Raw genomic sequence first — 12,689 nt, 5'->3', positions numbered from 1 at the left:
ACAGCCATGTATTTGTCATAACTGTGCATTGAATACTAAATTAACTCAAAACCCAAAACAAGTTGGGGACGTAGAAAGCTTGTGTCTGTGATCAGTGCAGGAGTGCTGGTGTAAAGCTACAGTAACATAGTAAGAACCAGGGACTGTGATTGAATCAATTGTCCTGGGATGCTGATATAAGAACTTTATGAGTTCTCATAAAGAAAATAATTTATTTATTTTTGTGTGAGTCTCTGAGTAAAGACAAAGAAATGCAGTGCAGAAGTTTTGATGCTGCAAAACTGTAGCCTGATCCTGTAGTGTTAATTAGAAAAAATAATGATAAACTCTCCCAACTATTGAAAGATGATGCAAGAAGCAATATCTGATTCCCCTGTTTGTATTCCCTGTTGAATTCTGATGTTATTCATGTTTACTTTACATATAAACAGAGATAAGGTCAAGATAGTCTGCTTAGACCATAGACAGTCCTGTCTTACCTCCATTTGTGTAAGCAGAACCTGGACCTCTAATAGCAGCAAGGAAGAAGCTATCTGGGAAGAAATGATAAAATACAAATGAAGACTATGATTTTCCTAAGTGGAACCAGACTTCATCTGTGAAGATGTCACTGCTTGACACAGTGTGGACAGATGCTTTTGTCTTTGGATTAATCTCACTAGAAATCTCAGTAGAAGGGGGCAGAGGTCAGGATTCAAAATGCAAATAGTGAAGAAAATGATCTTTTTCTCTCATACTACAGAAATGAATGAGAACGTCTTCAAAACCTGACAAGAGTGAGTGGGATCCTGCCTGGCTCATGGGCAGTAAGCAAGCTTCAGCACAGGTGGTTGTAGAGAAATTACACAAACACGGTACAGGGACCAAGTGCCCTCTGGCTTTTAAAAAAATATTTGAAGTTTTCAGGGTTTGTTTTGAAAAAGTAAAACAAATCATGAAACATAAGGAACTCTCTCAGCCTAGATGTGGTAACAAGCAAAGAATTGTACAGGTATGAACAAACTGTTTTGGCAGTCAACTAGGGGGGTGGAATCAGCTCCCTTAACTCCAGGTGTCCAAAGCATCTTGTTTCAGGTAATCTCAGTTTCCTCTAGGGTGTTTGTAGAGCCAGAGAGGGAGGACTGTTCAAAATACCACAAATTGCTCTCTGGATATACTTTTCTTTTTTCACTGACTAAAGCAACTCAGACAGCCACTTTGGACCAGACACCCAAATCAAGATATATGGAGTTAGATAAGTCTTTAGTAACCCAAAGCGTACCAGAATCTTGCCTGTCAAAGAGGATCACAGAGTCATGTTCCACACCAGGCTTGCAGCTATCATCAGGACCTCCAGTATTTCTCTGTGACAGTGGATGGACAAACCAGCTCACAATGTCACCCTGCAGTGAGACAGTTCTACCAGTTCAGAAGCAAGTTTCCACAGCTGCTTGAAAGTTGGTCAGCCCAAACTCCTTGGGTTGGTGCTCAAAATGAGTAAGTCAGTGGTGTTTTGAGTGGTTGGTAAAGCCATTGCACTAAGAGTTTACCAGAGCTAGTAGAAATTGCTAACATCTGGAAAAGGAGATCTGAAAAATGGATTCTTAATATAAAATCTGGTTTTACATGGACAACTCTTCCATGAGGCCTTACAGTACATGCTCTTCACATCCCCTGAACATCACTGAGTATTCTATTCATCTGATTCACCATTTTAAATTGTGGGCTTCTGATACCAACTTCGTAATACACTTTAAGTATTATGAATGAAAGATCCAGATGTGGTTACACTCACTGTTATTCTTTAATCCCCCAAGAAGTTTGCTGAAATGATGGCAGGTTACTTTTGGTTGTTTTTTGACTTAATTTTCCTGTGTGCACGTGATGTTGACTACAATATTTATATGATCAAAATTAGTGACAATTGTGCATTAGTTGTTTTATCACCACCTTGAACGTACAAATCAGAAGCTGAGTGGTGAGCACTGGCTGCCATGGTCTTGGATGTGTGAAGATCAAGTATAGCAAAGATTTACTTAGGAGTCCAACACCTCATTAAATGAGGGACTGGACAGAGGCTGAATAAAAAAGCCATGAGGCTGAAAATAAAGAAAGTATTTCACAAGTTTGCCCATACTCCAGGGAATAGCTCTAGCTCAAAACTTAAAAGGGATGCTTTGACTTACAAGCATTTGGTGTGCTTGTTCAATTTACAGTCATTAAATATGCAAAAATTAAGAAAATATTCTGGAAGCCTTATTCAGCATTCTACCTACTCTAGTAAGGCATATCTTGGTTTGAACTCAGTTGGGAGAGAGGTTCTCAGGCTTTACCAAAGGCACAAAATGTAGCAATTATATGCAAAATATTATTACAATCATCAGCACTGAGGAACAGACCCTTGCACTTCTGACACTTAGTTGCCTTTTTCTTGATTTTTGAGCCTTTTGGGTTAAGTTATAATAATTTCTGCTGCATTTCTTTTGACAGAATCAAGCAGAGCCTCCAGCAACAAGCTATTACTACCAGCCAGGAAAACCCTCTACCTTCAGTTCAGCCTGTGGACTTTGTGCAATGCGAGGAGACAGGTACGTAAGCAAGGAATTTTCAGAGAAAAGAGTGAGTTGAACATGAGGTGTCTCATAGGAGCAGACCCCTCAAAAAGTCCTACAATTTAAAAGTAGCAGATATCCATTTGCACTTGGCATTCCCAGTCAATGCATCCAGGTCAACCCTTTAACGTGAAGGACCTCAAAGTTTATTGCCTATGTGGTGCATAGATGTGGTCTGTGTCCTCTCTTCTTTCCATCATCTATGCTGGGTTGTGATTGGACAATTCATGGCTTGCTCTCTGTCATGCTCCTATGTTTCCTTCCAGAGAGAAGGAATTGTCAAGTAACTGGGCCCTTGGATTCAACCTTCTCCAAAAAATTTTCTTGCCTGTGTTTTGTGAGGACAGAAATGGCACTGACAATGTTTAGCCTAAAATAGGGTCAATAGCAGAGCCTGTGATGGGAGCTGTGAGCAGTTCAGCAGAAACACACTGTTGGTGGGCTGGAACAAGCACACGGATATGCACATAAGCACCTAATTGGTGTTGCTGTCTGTTTAGGTCCCAGGCTACTGTAAAGTCAGGCTGTAGCTGTGCAGAGGGCTTGAGAACTGAAATGGTCTTTAGATAGTCCAACATGTCTCCAGAGAGATCTGAATCTGCCATGGTGTGGCTCTCTAGTTTCCTAGAACTTTTCTATAGCAGAGAGAAAAACACATCATTTGAGGGAGAATGGGGATTTACAATGATGCAAGAACTTGAAACAACTTCCCCCCCCCCCCCCCAAAAGCACTGAAACACAACAGCCAAGTAGGTCCTACAAAAAACTTTGTTAGTGGTGAGAAAGTTGTATGACTCTACATGTTATGGGTTTATTCTTGAAGCTGAAGTGGGTTTTGTAACAAAGTAGCACTGTCTGTGGTGACACCTGGCCTCTGTGAGGCTTTTGGGAAAAAAACCATGACCTCAAAGGGTGAGCAGCCTTGAATGTGGGAACCAGTGAGCAGGATCGGGTCTGCTGTCTGTCCTGTCTGCTACTGAATCTCTGGCAGAGAGATGCTCAGTTACAGGTGCTTTGGAAGAAGATACTAAGTACAAAATACTCAACTCTTAAGGCAGTATATTGTAGCCAAGATATTGTCATTGGTTTTTGTCCTTAAGCTAGGTTTAAGATTATTTAGATATGTTTATTTAATTACATGAGATATTACATGGATTCTTTGGACATGGAAAAGCCACATTCTCAGTCTTGGAGACAAAATAATTTCATATTTTGGTTTCTTTTTCACTGTGATTCAGGTGACACTTTGTGGTCTCTTTGGAGTAGAATGCATTTTTTTTGTGGTTCAGACTACAGTATTGACACATGCCTCGTGAACCAAATAACTCCTGCCTTCCAAACCCCAAGGATTTATCATCAAAAACCTACAAGATGTGCAGTGTGCTATGAAGTTTGCTTCTTTCCATTTAGCTTTTAACACATGAGTTGGACTGGGAAATACAGAGCATGTGGGGCCCTGAGACAGCCTGGCACAGTTGCTGAAACACATGTCAAGTGCATCAATACATGTTGACCAGTGCCAGGCTTTGCACTGGTTGGGAAGTAATGCAGCCACAGTCATAATCACCACTTCCCTCCTAAGGGAATTCTATGCATGCTTGTGAAATGCTACCTAGGGGATGTTGCTGGCTGGGAGAGTGTGAGAATACAGCAATGGACAAAGCTGTTTTCTTCATTCCATGTGCAGAATGTTCTTGTTTCTTGTTTACAGTGCTATAAATTATTTTGTAGTTGGACCTTTGTTCTGGGCGCAGCTTAGCCTTGAGCTGAGTTTGCTTGTTTGTTTCCATTCCTGCTTCGTTTCCTCTGCCTGCCTCCCAGAATGACTAACACTGTCTGTGCTGCTTCCTTTGTCTCCACAGCTTCCCCTCAGAGCTCTGTCATGGAAATGGACAGCTGCCGTGCTGATCCTCCGTGTGCTGCCAAAAGTGATCCACTCAGAAGCAAGCAGCATGGGAAAGTCTGCTAACAGCATCTGAGAGGTGACTACTTCATAGAATCATAGAATTGTTTAGGTTGGGAAAGACCTTTGAGATCACTGAATATAAACATTAAGCCTGCACTGCCAAGCCCCCCACTTAACCATGTCCCTGAGCGCTACCTCCACACATCTTTTAAATATCTCCAGGGATGGGGACTCCACCCTTGGCAACAGACTTTTATTTTTTGTTAAGAAAATGAAAATCTTGTTAGGCTTTCCTTTCTTTCTCTTGCATTACATGAGCAAAGCAAGATGCATGTGCGACAAAGAGAAAGAGGTCCTGTGTTACTTGATGCTGTGGTTTGATGCTGGCAACTAACTCCCATACAGCCACTCGTTCAGTGCCTGTAGAGGGATGGGGGAGAGAATCAGAAGGGTAAGAGTGAGAAAACTCATTCATTGAGATAAAGGCAGTTTAGTAGGTAAAGTAAAAGCTGTGGAGGAAAACAAAGTGAAACAAGGAATTCATTCATCCCTTCCTATGTCCAGGCAGGTGTCAGGAAAGCAGGGCTCCACCATGCCTAACGGCTTTTGAGAATACAAACTCCATCACTCTGAATGTACCCCACTTGCTTCTTCTTCCCCCAGCTTTATATGCTGAGCATGACAACATAAGGCCTGAGATATCCCTGTGGTCAGTTGGAGTCGGTTGTCCTGGTTATGTCCCCTTACAATTCCTTGTGTATCTCCAGCCTCCTCACTGGGGGGGTAAGGTGAGGAGCAGAAAAAAACTTGACTCTGTGCAAGTAGTGCTCAGCAGTAAGTAAAACATCCCTCTATTATCAACACCGTTTCCAGCACAAATTCAAAAACCAGTCCCATAGAGGTACTACGAAGAAAATTACCTCTGTCCCAGCTAAAACCAGCACACCTGGTGTAATTTCTGATGGCTTAATATGAGTGTGGGAGATATAAAGTGGCAGCAGCCTTCTTTTGATCATTCATATTCATTGAAAATGCATTTTCATTTTTTTCACTTTGTCTTATATTTTGCTGGTCTGTGCCAAGCTTTTTGCTCTCCCATAATTGATATGATACATCTTCTTAGATGACAACTCACTTTATCATTTCAAGCCTGTTAAGCCTCCTTGCAGACCTCCACGACAGCGCTTCAGACTCTGCAGCGTCTTAGCTGCCTCTGCAGCTGCTGGCAGCCTCTGAGTTTAACTTCTGGTTCATGGGTTTTCACCTCTTCTCAGAAAGTAAAGACACCCCCCTAGCACAGGAATGGCTTCACGCGCTAATGTGTGCCCATGCACTGCAAGTGTGGTGAGCTGATTGGCTTGAGCGAAAAGGGTTGAACTATTTCCCTTGTTTACTACTGTTTTCTTGTATTTTGCAAGTTTAAGTGAAAATGAACTTGAACTGAATCCCACTGTGGTTGGTGAAAGAATTCCTGCTAATTTCAGTGGATGTGGGAGATTGGCCCTGAAATGTACAGCTCCTCAGGATACTTACCTTGACCATCTTTGCACTTCAAGTTATCTCACTGACTTCAGGTAAGTATTTCAAGGCTTTGCTGAATCCATTGGAAGCTCACAGAGACCATGCTTCAAATCTTTTGTGGTAATGAAACGATGACAACTCAAAATGCAGCAAAGTAATGGGAAAAGCAAGAGTTCTGTTCCTTAACAAGAATGATTCAACAAAACCAAAATGAGTCAATGTAAGTTTGCGAGTGGATTTAATGCAAGTTTTGCCAAGCCTAGAACATGTTTTGAAATGTACAGATTTTGCCAAAAGAGAATGTTTTATCTCTGTTTTGTTTATTGCTTTGGTATAAATTAAGATGTTGATGGCAATATTATTCACTCTGGACTGTTACCTGTATCTTCACAAGCATGGAAAACATAGTGCTAGTGGAGCGGTTGTATAAGGCTTGGGACATCAGCTGAGACTCAGAGGATGTGGATCATTCTACAGCTTCATCATGGACATCCTAAGTGCCCTGTGTCAGCTACTGCATCTCATTTCCTCATTTATAAAATATGAATTGCTGTGACTCTCTGTTTGAGAGAATGCTGTCAGCGTAATGCCTTTTCATGATTATGAGACACCTGGTAGTGATTAAAAGCACTTATGTGAATAGATGAAACCTGTTGAGAGACACAGATGGACAAAAATAAAGAGGGAGAATCTGAAAACAGGGAATTGTTTTCTGCTGAATTACGCTGTAACAAGTTTGATATTACACACACCACCCCAATATACAAATACATATATTTTGTACATCCTTTAATAGGAATCCTTCTGAATATACACATCTTCTGAATAAACAAGGGAAAGTATTTCAGGATATTCTTCCTGCATAGTCTCAGACATTACTCATTGGTGAAAAGCATGTGAACCAGGAATTTCCCCAGCTTGTCAGCTTTCTGGGAAGCTGAAGCCAGGCCCTACTGCTGGACAGGGCTGGCAGATGCAGGCTGCTGCCCAAGATGGCACCAACTGGAGTGTGCTCCCACTGCGCTGCTGCTCTGGGAACCAACGTCCAATCATGTCTTTCATGAAGGATGGTGGAAGGAAAGCAGAAATAACATTGCCCTACTGAGATGTGTGAGACACGTAAGAGGGGCCATAAAAAGGCAGATCTGTGTGTGTGTCTGACCCGACTGTCTACTAGCAATACATTTATTCTCTTGTAGAGCAGATTAATGAAATAAGGTTTTAAACTATGTTAAGTGGCTAGGGACTGCTATTTATTTAAATAAAAGAGGAATCAAACACTCTGACTTTCTATGCTACAGAATGAAATGGGTTTGGGACAATCTTTTGGCCAGAGGGCAGGGGATATTGTGTGGTTTATCTCCTCATGGTTCAGATCTCTCCTCTGTCAGAACAGGGTGGCCTCATCCATCCATCCATCCATCCATCCATCCGTTCATGCATTAGGAAACACTTCCTGGCACCTGCCATCTCAAAACTGTGTCTGAACTTGGCCAGGGAGAGGACTAGCAGGTCTAAGCCAAAACTATTCCACGGAACATGTTTGTGACCAAACTCTGGCTGGTTGCAGAGCAGGGCTTAGGCCTGCATTCCTTTTTTTTTCCCTTATTCTAGAATAGATATATTGGGTAGGTAATTGGTAGAGATGGGTGCTCTGTTCTCTGCGACATTCCTCATATAGAAAGGGTGTGGTCAGTACATAACTGTAGTGAAAAATCTTCATCTCAGCATAGAATAATAAGTAATAAGAAAGATGGCAGGTGTTTGCCCCCTCCGTGGTGTTATCTCCTTAAACATATTCCTGTCTGAGATGTCAGGTGGATTAAATTCAGTCCTATGGTAACAACTGGTGCATAAAAAATTGTAATGTAAAGGTTCTACAGTTCCCATTTTTATGGAGCTAAAACCAGAAACTGCATGAAATTGTAGGAGTGGTTCTCACTTTTCTATACATGTTCTTCATTTCTAACCTAAATACCAGAGCACTAAGAGATGACATTTTGTGGAACTAAAAAGTATTTTATATTATTTACAGAAAGCTTTATGGCTCCCTCTGAGTCTGGCTTTATTGAATTTGTGATGAGAACTCATGACTTTAATACCAAAAGTATGTGAAGGCAAGTTGAAATTATTTTTAAATGTCCTTAGACTTTCATAACATAAGTATTTGCAACTTCCTTGGCATGTGCAATATTCATGAAATGAGATAGTACCAAATACTGAGGTACCGCTACAGATAAGGAAAGTTAGTTAGCCACGAATAGGATTTCCACTATGTAGACATTATATTAAACAAAACATGACCCAGACACATAATTACAGAATCACAACATAATCGGGATTGGAAGGGACCTCTAGAGATCATCTAGTCAAAAACTCCCTGCCAAAGCAGGTTCACCCAGAGGAGGTTGCACAGGATCACCTCCAGGCGGGTTTTGAAGATCTCCAGCAAGAGTCCGCAACTTCTCCAGGTAGCTGTGAGGAACTGGATTTTTTAATGGCCTTAAAACATTGCTACTGTAGCAAACTGTGCAAAGAAACCTACTGTCAGGATATTGAATATAAAGGCTGAGGGGAGGAGGTCATAGCACACAACCTGTTAGATTTGTGGAGGCCCCAGAGCAAGTCTCTGGGTGCGTGATGCTTATCTCCTAAGAGCAAGGCCATGTCAAAGGAGGCCCTCTGTGCACACATCAACCCCAGAGAAGGCCTCACCCTTAGCAGGAGTGCCTCTGGAGCACATCCACCTCCCAGCCTAAGTGACTGTGCAAACCCATCACCTTCAGTCTCTGAAAAACCATCATAAACCAGCATGTGTATCCCTCCCACCCTGCCACGGAGAAGGTACCAGAAGGGTTTTTGAGGGTATATAAATTCACCACACTGTATGTTTCATGGACTTCTTTCCCTCACCACTCCCCGACGGACCAAGACACCAGGGACAAGAATCAAGTTCCTTCCCAACAAAATTGTTCTAAAATAAACCTTGCATATATATATATATATACATATATATATATATATATATATACACATATGTACACCTGTAAACACAGCTAAATACTCATCTAGTATTGATTTACTTTAATTCATCCCAATGGATTTAGTAGCAGAAAAACAAAAGTTACTTCTACCTTGTAGGGTAGATTGTTCCATGGCTCTGTCATTCTCCCAGTAAGGAAGTTTTTCCTCATACTGAGATAGAACTTCTGTTTCAGTTTCTGCCCATTTCTCCTTGTCCTGTTGTTGGGCACCACTGAAGAGAGTCTGGCCCTGTCTTCTTGACACTTACCTTTAAGATATTTGTAAAATCCCTCTCAGTCATCTGTTCTCCAGGCTAAACATGCCCAGGTCCCTCAGCCTTTCTTCATAAGAGAGATACTCCAGTCCCCTAAATTGTCTTTGTAGCTCTCCACTGGACCCACTGTAGTAGTTCCTTGTCTTTTTTGAACTGGGGACCTCAGAGCTGCACATACTATCCCAGATGTGGACTCATCAGGGTAAAGTAGAGGGGCAAGGTCATGTCCCTCAATCTGCTGGCAACACACCCTAGGATACCGTTGGCCTTATTGCCTACAAGGGAGCTGCTGGCTCATGGACAGTTTGTTGTCCATCAGGACGTTCAGGTCCTTCTCCACAGAGCTGCTTTCCAGCAGGTCAGCCCATACTGGTTCATGGGGTTATTCCTCCCCAGGTTCAGGGCTCTGCATTTTTTTATGTTGAACTGCCTTGGGTTCCTCTCTACCCAACTCTCCAACCTGTCCAGGTCTCACTGCATGGCAGCACAGCACTCTGGGGTATCAGTCACTCCTCCCAGTTCTGTATCATCAGTAAACTTGCTGAGGGTGCACTCTGTCCTCACATTCAGGTTACTGATGAATAAGTCGAACAGCTTATTCAGTTTAGGTAAGGCTGTACAGCCTGCTGACCATGTTTCTGACTGCTGATTTTATTACCGTATAGGTCTGTTAAAATGCTCTAGCATGGAGGCACAGGAGCTTAATTAAATACTGGAATGCAAATGAAAAGACTTGGTAAAAACGACTTGTATTATAAACAATGAGTGCACTGTGATGTAGGGCTCTTTTATGTATCAGTCAACAACAAGGATAAGGAAAATTTATACATATTGATTTAAAATCAACTACAACTCTAATTATAAAATAAATTTTAAAATAATAATAAAATTTAAGCAGACTGGAAAGTAATGGCTGTTATCCTTCCAGGTCTAAGTGCAATATCTTGCATATATGAAATCCAGTTACCAGTTATAAACTGTATAGTGCAATGTAGGTTCCGAGTACTGGAACATTACGTTGCCCAAGTGTTTTATTCCATGTCAAACAATATGTTAATAATGTACTTAAATGCTAGTGCATTTCATGAGATTATGACTTAATTTATTACCTAATTAAATTGAGAAAATTAAGGAGGAAGAAGACAATACAAAAAAGGGCAAAGATAAGATTTCAATGTAAATGTAACTGCAGCAATGATTTAGGGCTGCAAAGAAGGCATACATGATGTAATCCATACTCCTTTTCATAAAGTTAAGTATAAATACGTATGGTTATACCTAAAAAAGGTAGCATCTGGACAACTCATTACATAGATAATGTGGAGTGAGAGAACACCTCTGGTTTGCTCTAAAGAAGTTCTTCAGGAAAATTAGTTTTTGAGGTGTCTGTACTGGAACCAGTGTCATTTAATACCTTCATTAATGACAAAGAAGAAGGGATGAAGAAGATGAAAGATGAGTTCACACTTGGCAAATTTGCAGATGGCACCAAGCTGAGCGGTACAGTTGACACACCTGAAGGACGGGTTGCCACCCAGAGGGACTTACACAAGCTTGAGAAATGGGCACATGGGAATCTCATGCAGTTTAACAAGACTAAGTGCTGAACCTGGTTTGGGGAAACCCCCAATGTCAATATAGGCTGGGGGATGAAAGGATTGTGAGCAGCCCTGCTTAGGCTTGACACAAGCCAGCAATGCACACTTGTAGTTTTAAAGCACCATGTCCTGGGCTGGATCAAAAGCAGCATGACCAGCAGCATGAGGGAGGTGATTCTGCCCCTCTACTCTGCTCTGGTGAGACCCCACCTGGAGCACTGCAACCTACTCTGGGGTCCCCAGCACAGGAAGGATATCAACGTATTGGAGCAAGTCTGAAGGCGGGTCACAAAGATGATTAGAGGGAGCACCTCTCCTACAAGGAAAGGCTAGGAGAATTTGGATTTTTCTGCCTGGAAAAGGGAAGGCTTTGCAGTGATCTTATTGTGGCCTTCCAGTACTTGAAGGAAGCCTGCAAGAAAGATGGAGAGAGACTATTTACAGGGGCATGTAGTGACAGAACAAAGGGGAATGGCTTAAAACTGAGAGGGTAGGTTTAGATTAGATATGAGAAAAAAACTTTTCAGAATTATTTTTTCCATTACAAATAATGTATGTGAGTTTCTAAAATTAGCCTAGCTGTTCAGCAAAACAGTTTAAGTTCCTCAGACCATGGAGAACCTATCCCTTTTTATATGACTGATTTACACATTGTAATCATTCTTCTTTGCAAGGCTACAATGTGTTTTATTTCTCTCTGGTGGGATTATATACTATAATATAAGATTTGGAGTCCAGCATTTCAGTTTAAGTAAAACACTCTCTTCCATGAATCACTGTCTTAAAGCTTTTTTTCTGTGATTAAATTATGATTCTGCTAGCAGCTTCCTGTTCTATTTTATTATTATAAAAAGAATAATTTCCTATTAAAATGAGATTAAAGGAATAAAAAAATATGGTTTACTTAGGAATTCAGCTGCATCAGAATGCATTCATTTTTGACAACTTGTTCCTGAACAGGTAGTTTGGCTGTTTAGACAGCTTATGTGAAGTTTGCAGCCACCTAGGTACTTCATATCAGTCCTGTAGGTAGAAACACGATATCACAGGAAATACATTTCGTCTGTAGCAGCATTTTTACAAAGAAACCCACTTAAACATGAGAGTACATTTTAGAAACTGAGTACTTAACTTTCTTCAGAGGAGTATTTTCAAATCTAGATTTTTTTTTTTTAATCATCATTTTGGTAACTAAAAATACGTTAAGTTTTTAAAAGCACCTATGCACCACAAAGTTTTTAAGTGAAGCACTTGATCAACTCTAATTATGTAGCCTTAGGCAAATACTTAATAGTTCTTGTGTTAGATTAGGTAGAAAGAAGCTGGTCCCCACATGCAGAGAAGCCCTCAGAATCGATGTGGGGGACCCCAATTACATTCCAAGTGGATGCTCCTTGGGCATTGAAGGAGAGTGACCAACTCCGTAAAAGTTTGTTCCTCACCATGAAGGACCCAATGTTCCCATCATAGATATGAGGCCCAACTCACCCCTCTGGGCTGCTCTGGGGAGCCTCAGCCCATGGGCTGGAGCACCCCATCATCACAAGACAAGGGAGAGAGTTGCCATTACCCCACAGACAAAGGGGCCACTGCCATGGATGTGAGGATCACCATGGCAGGCAACGGCAGGGTATTTCAGGTTTGCAGGGGACTTATGGAGAAATGGAGAAAAGGGAAATCAAGGTGTTTTGGAGAAAGGTGAGTGGGAAAACAGTAGGAAAAGGGGACACAATGTACAAACACAGGTTGGACAAGTCACCTGCCTGACTGTGCCC

General features: G+C 41.5%; 1 long non-coding RNA gene across 1 annotated transcript; it reads left to right on the top strand.

The window, feature by feature from the left end:
- The first annotated feature begins 2,482 nt into the window (after nucleotides 1-2,482).
- Nucleotides 2,483-7,182, top strand: LOC127467681 (uncharacterized). Its single transcript, XR_007903255.1, has 3 exons — nucleotides 2,483-2,567; nucleotides 4,454-4,573; nucleotides 5,916-7,182. It is a non-coding gene; the product is annotated as an uncharacterized LOC127467681 (long non-coding RNA).
- The last annotated feature ends 5,507 nt before the right edge of the window (nucleotides 7,183-12,689 follow it).

Source organism: Manacus candei, unplaced genomic scaffold (genome assembly GCF_025592945.1).
Source record: "Manacus candei isolate 608988 ecotype Guabito, Panama unplaced genomic scaffold, ASM2559294v1 h1tg000014l, whole genome shotgun sequence".
In the NCBI taxonomy this organism is placed as follows: domain Eukaryota; kingdom Metazoa; phylum Chordata; class Aves; order Passeriformes; family Pipridae; genus Manacus; species Manacus candei.
The sequence above is the reverse complement of the archived record's forward strand: the minus strand, read 5'-3'. Positions and strand labels throughout refer to the sequence as shown.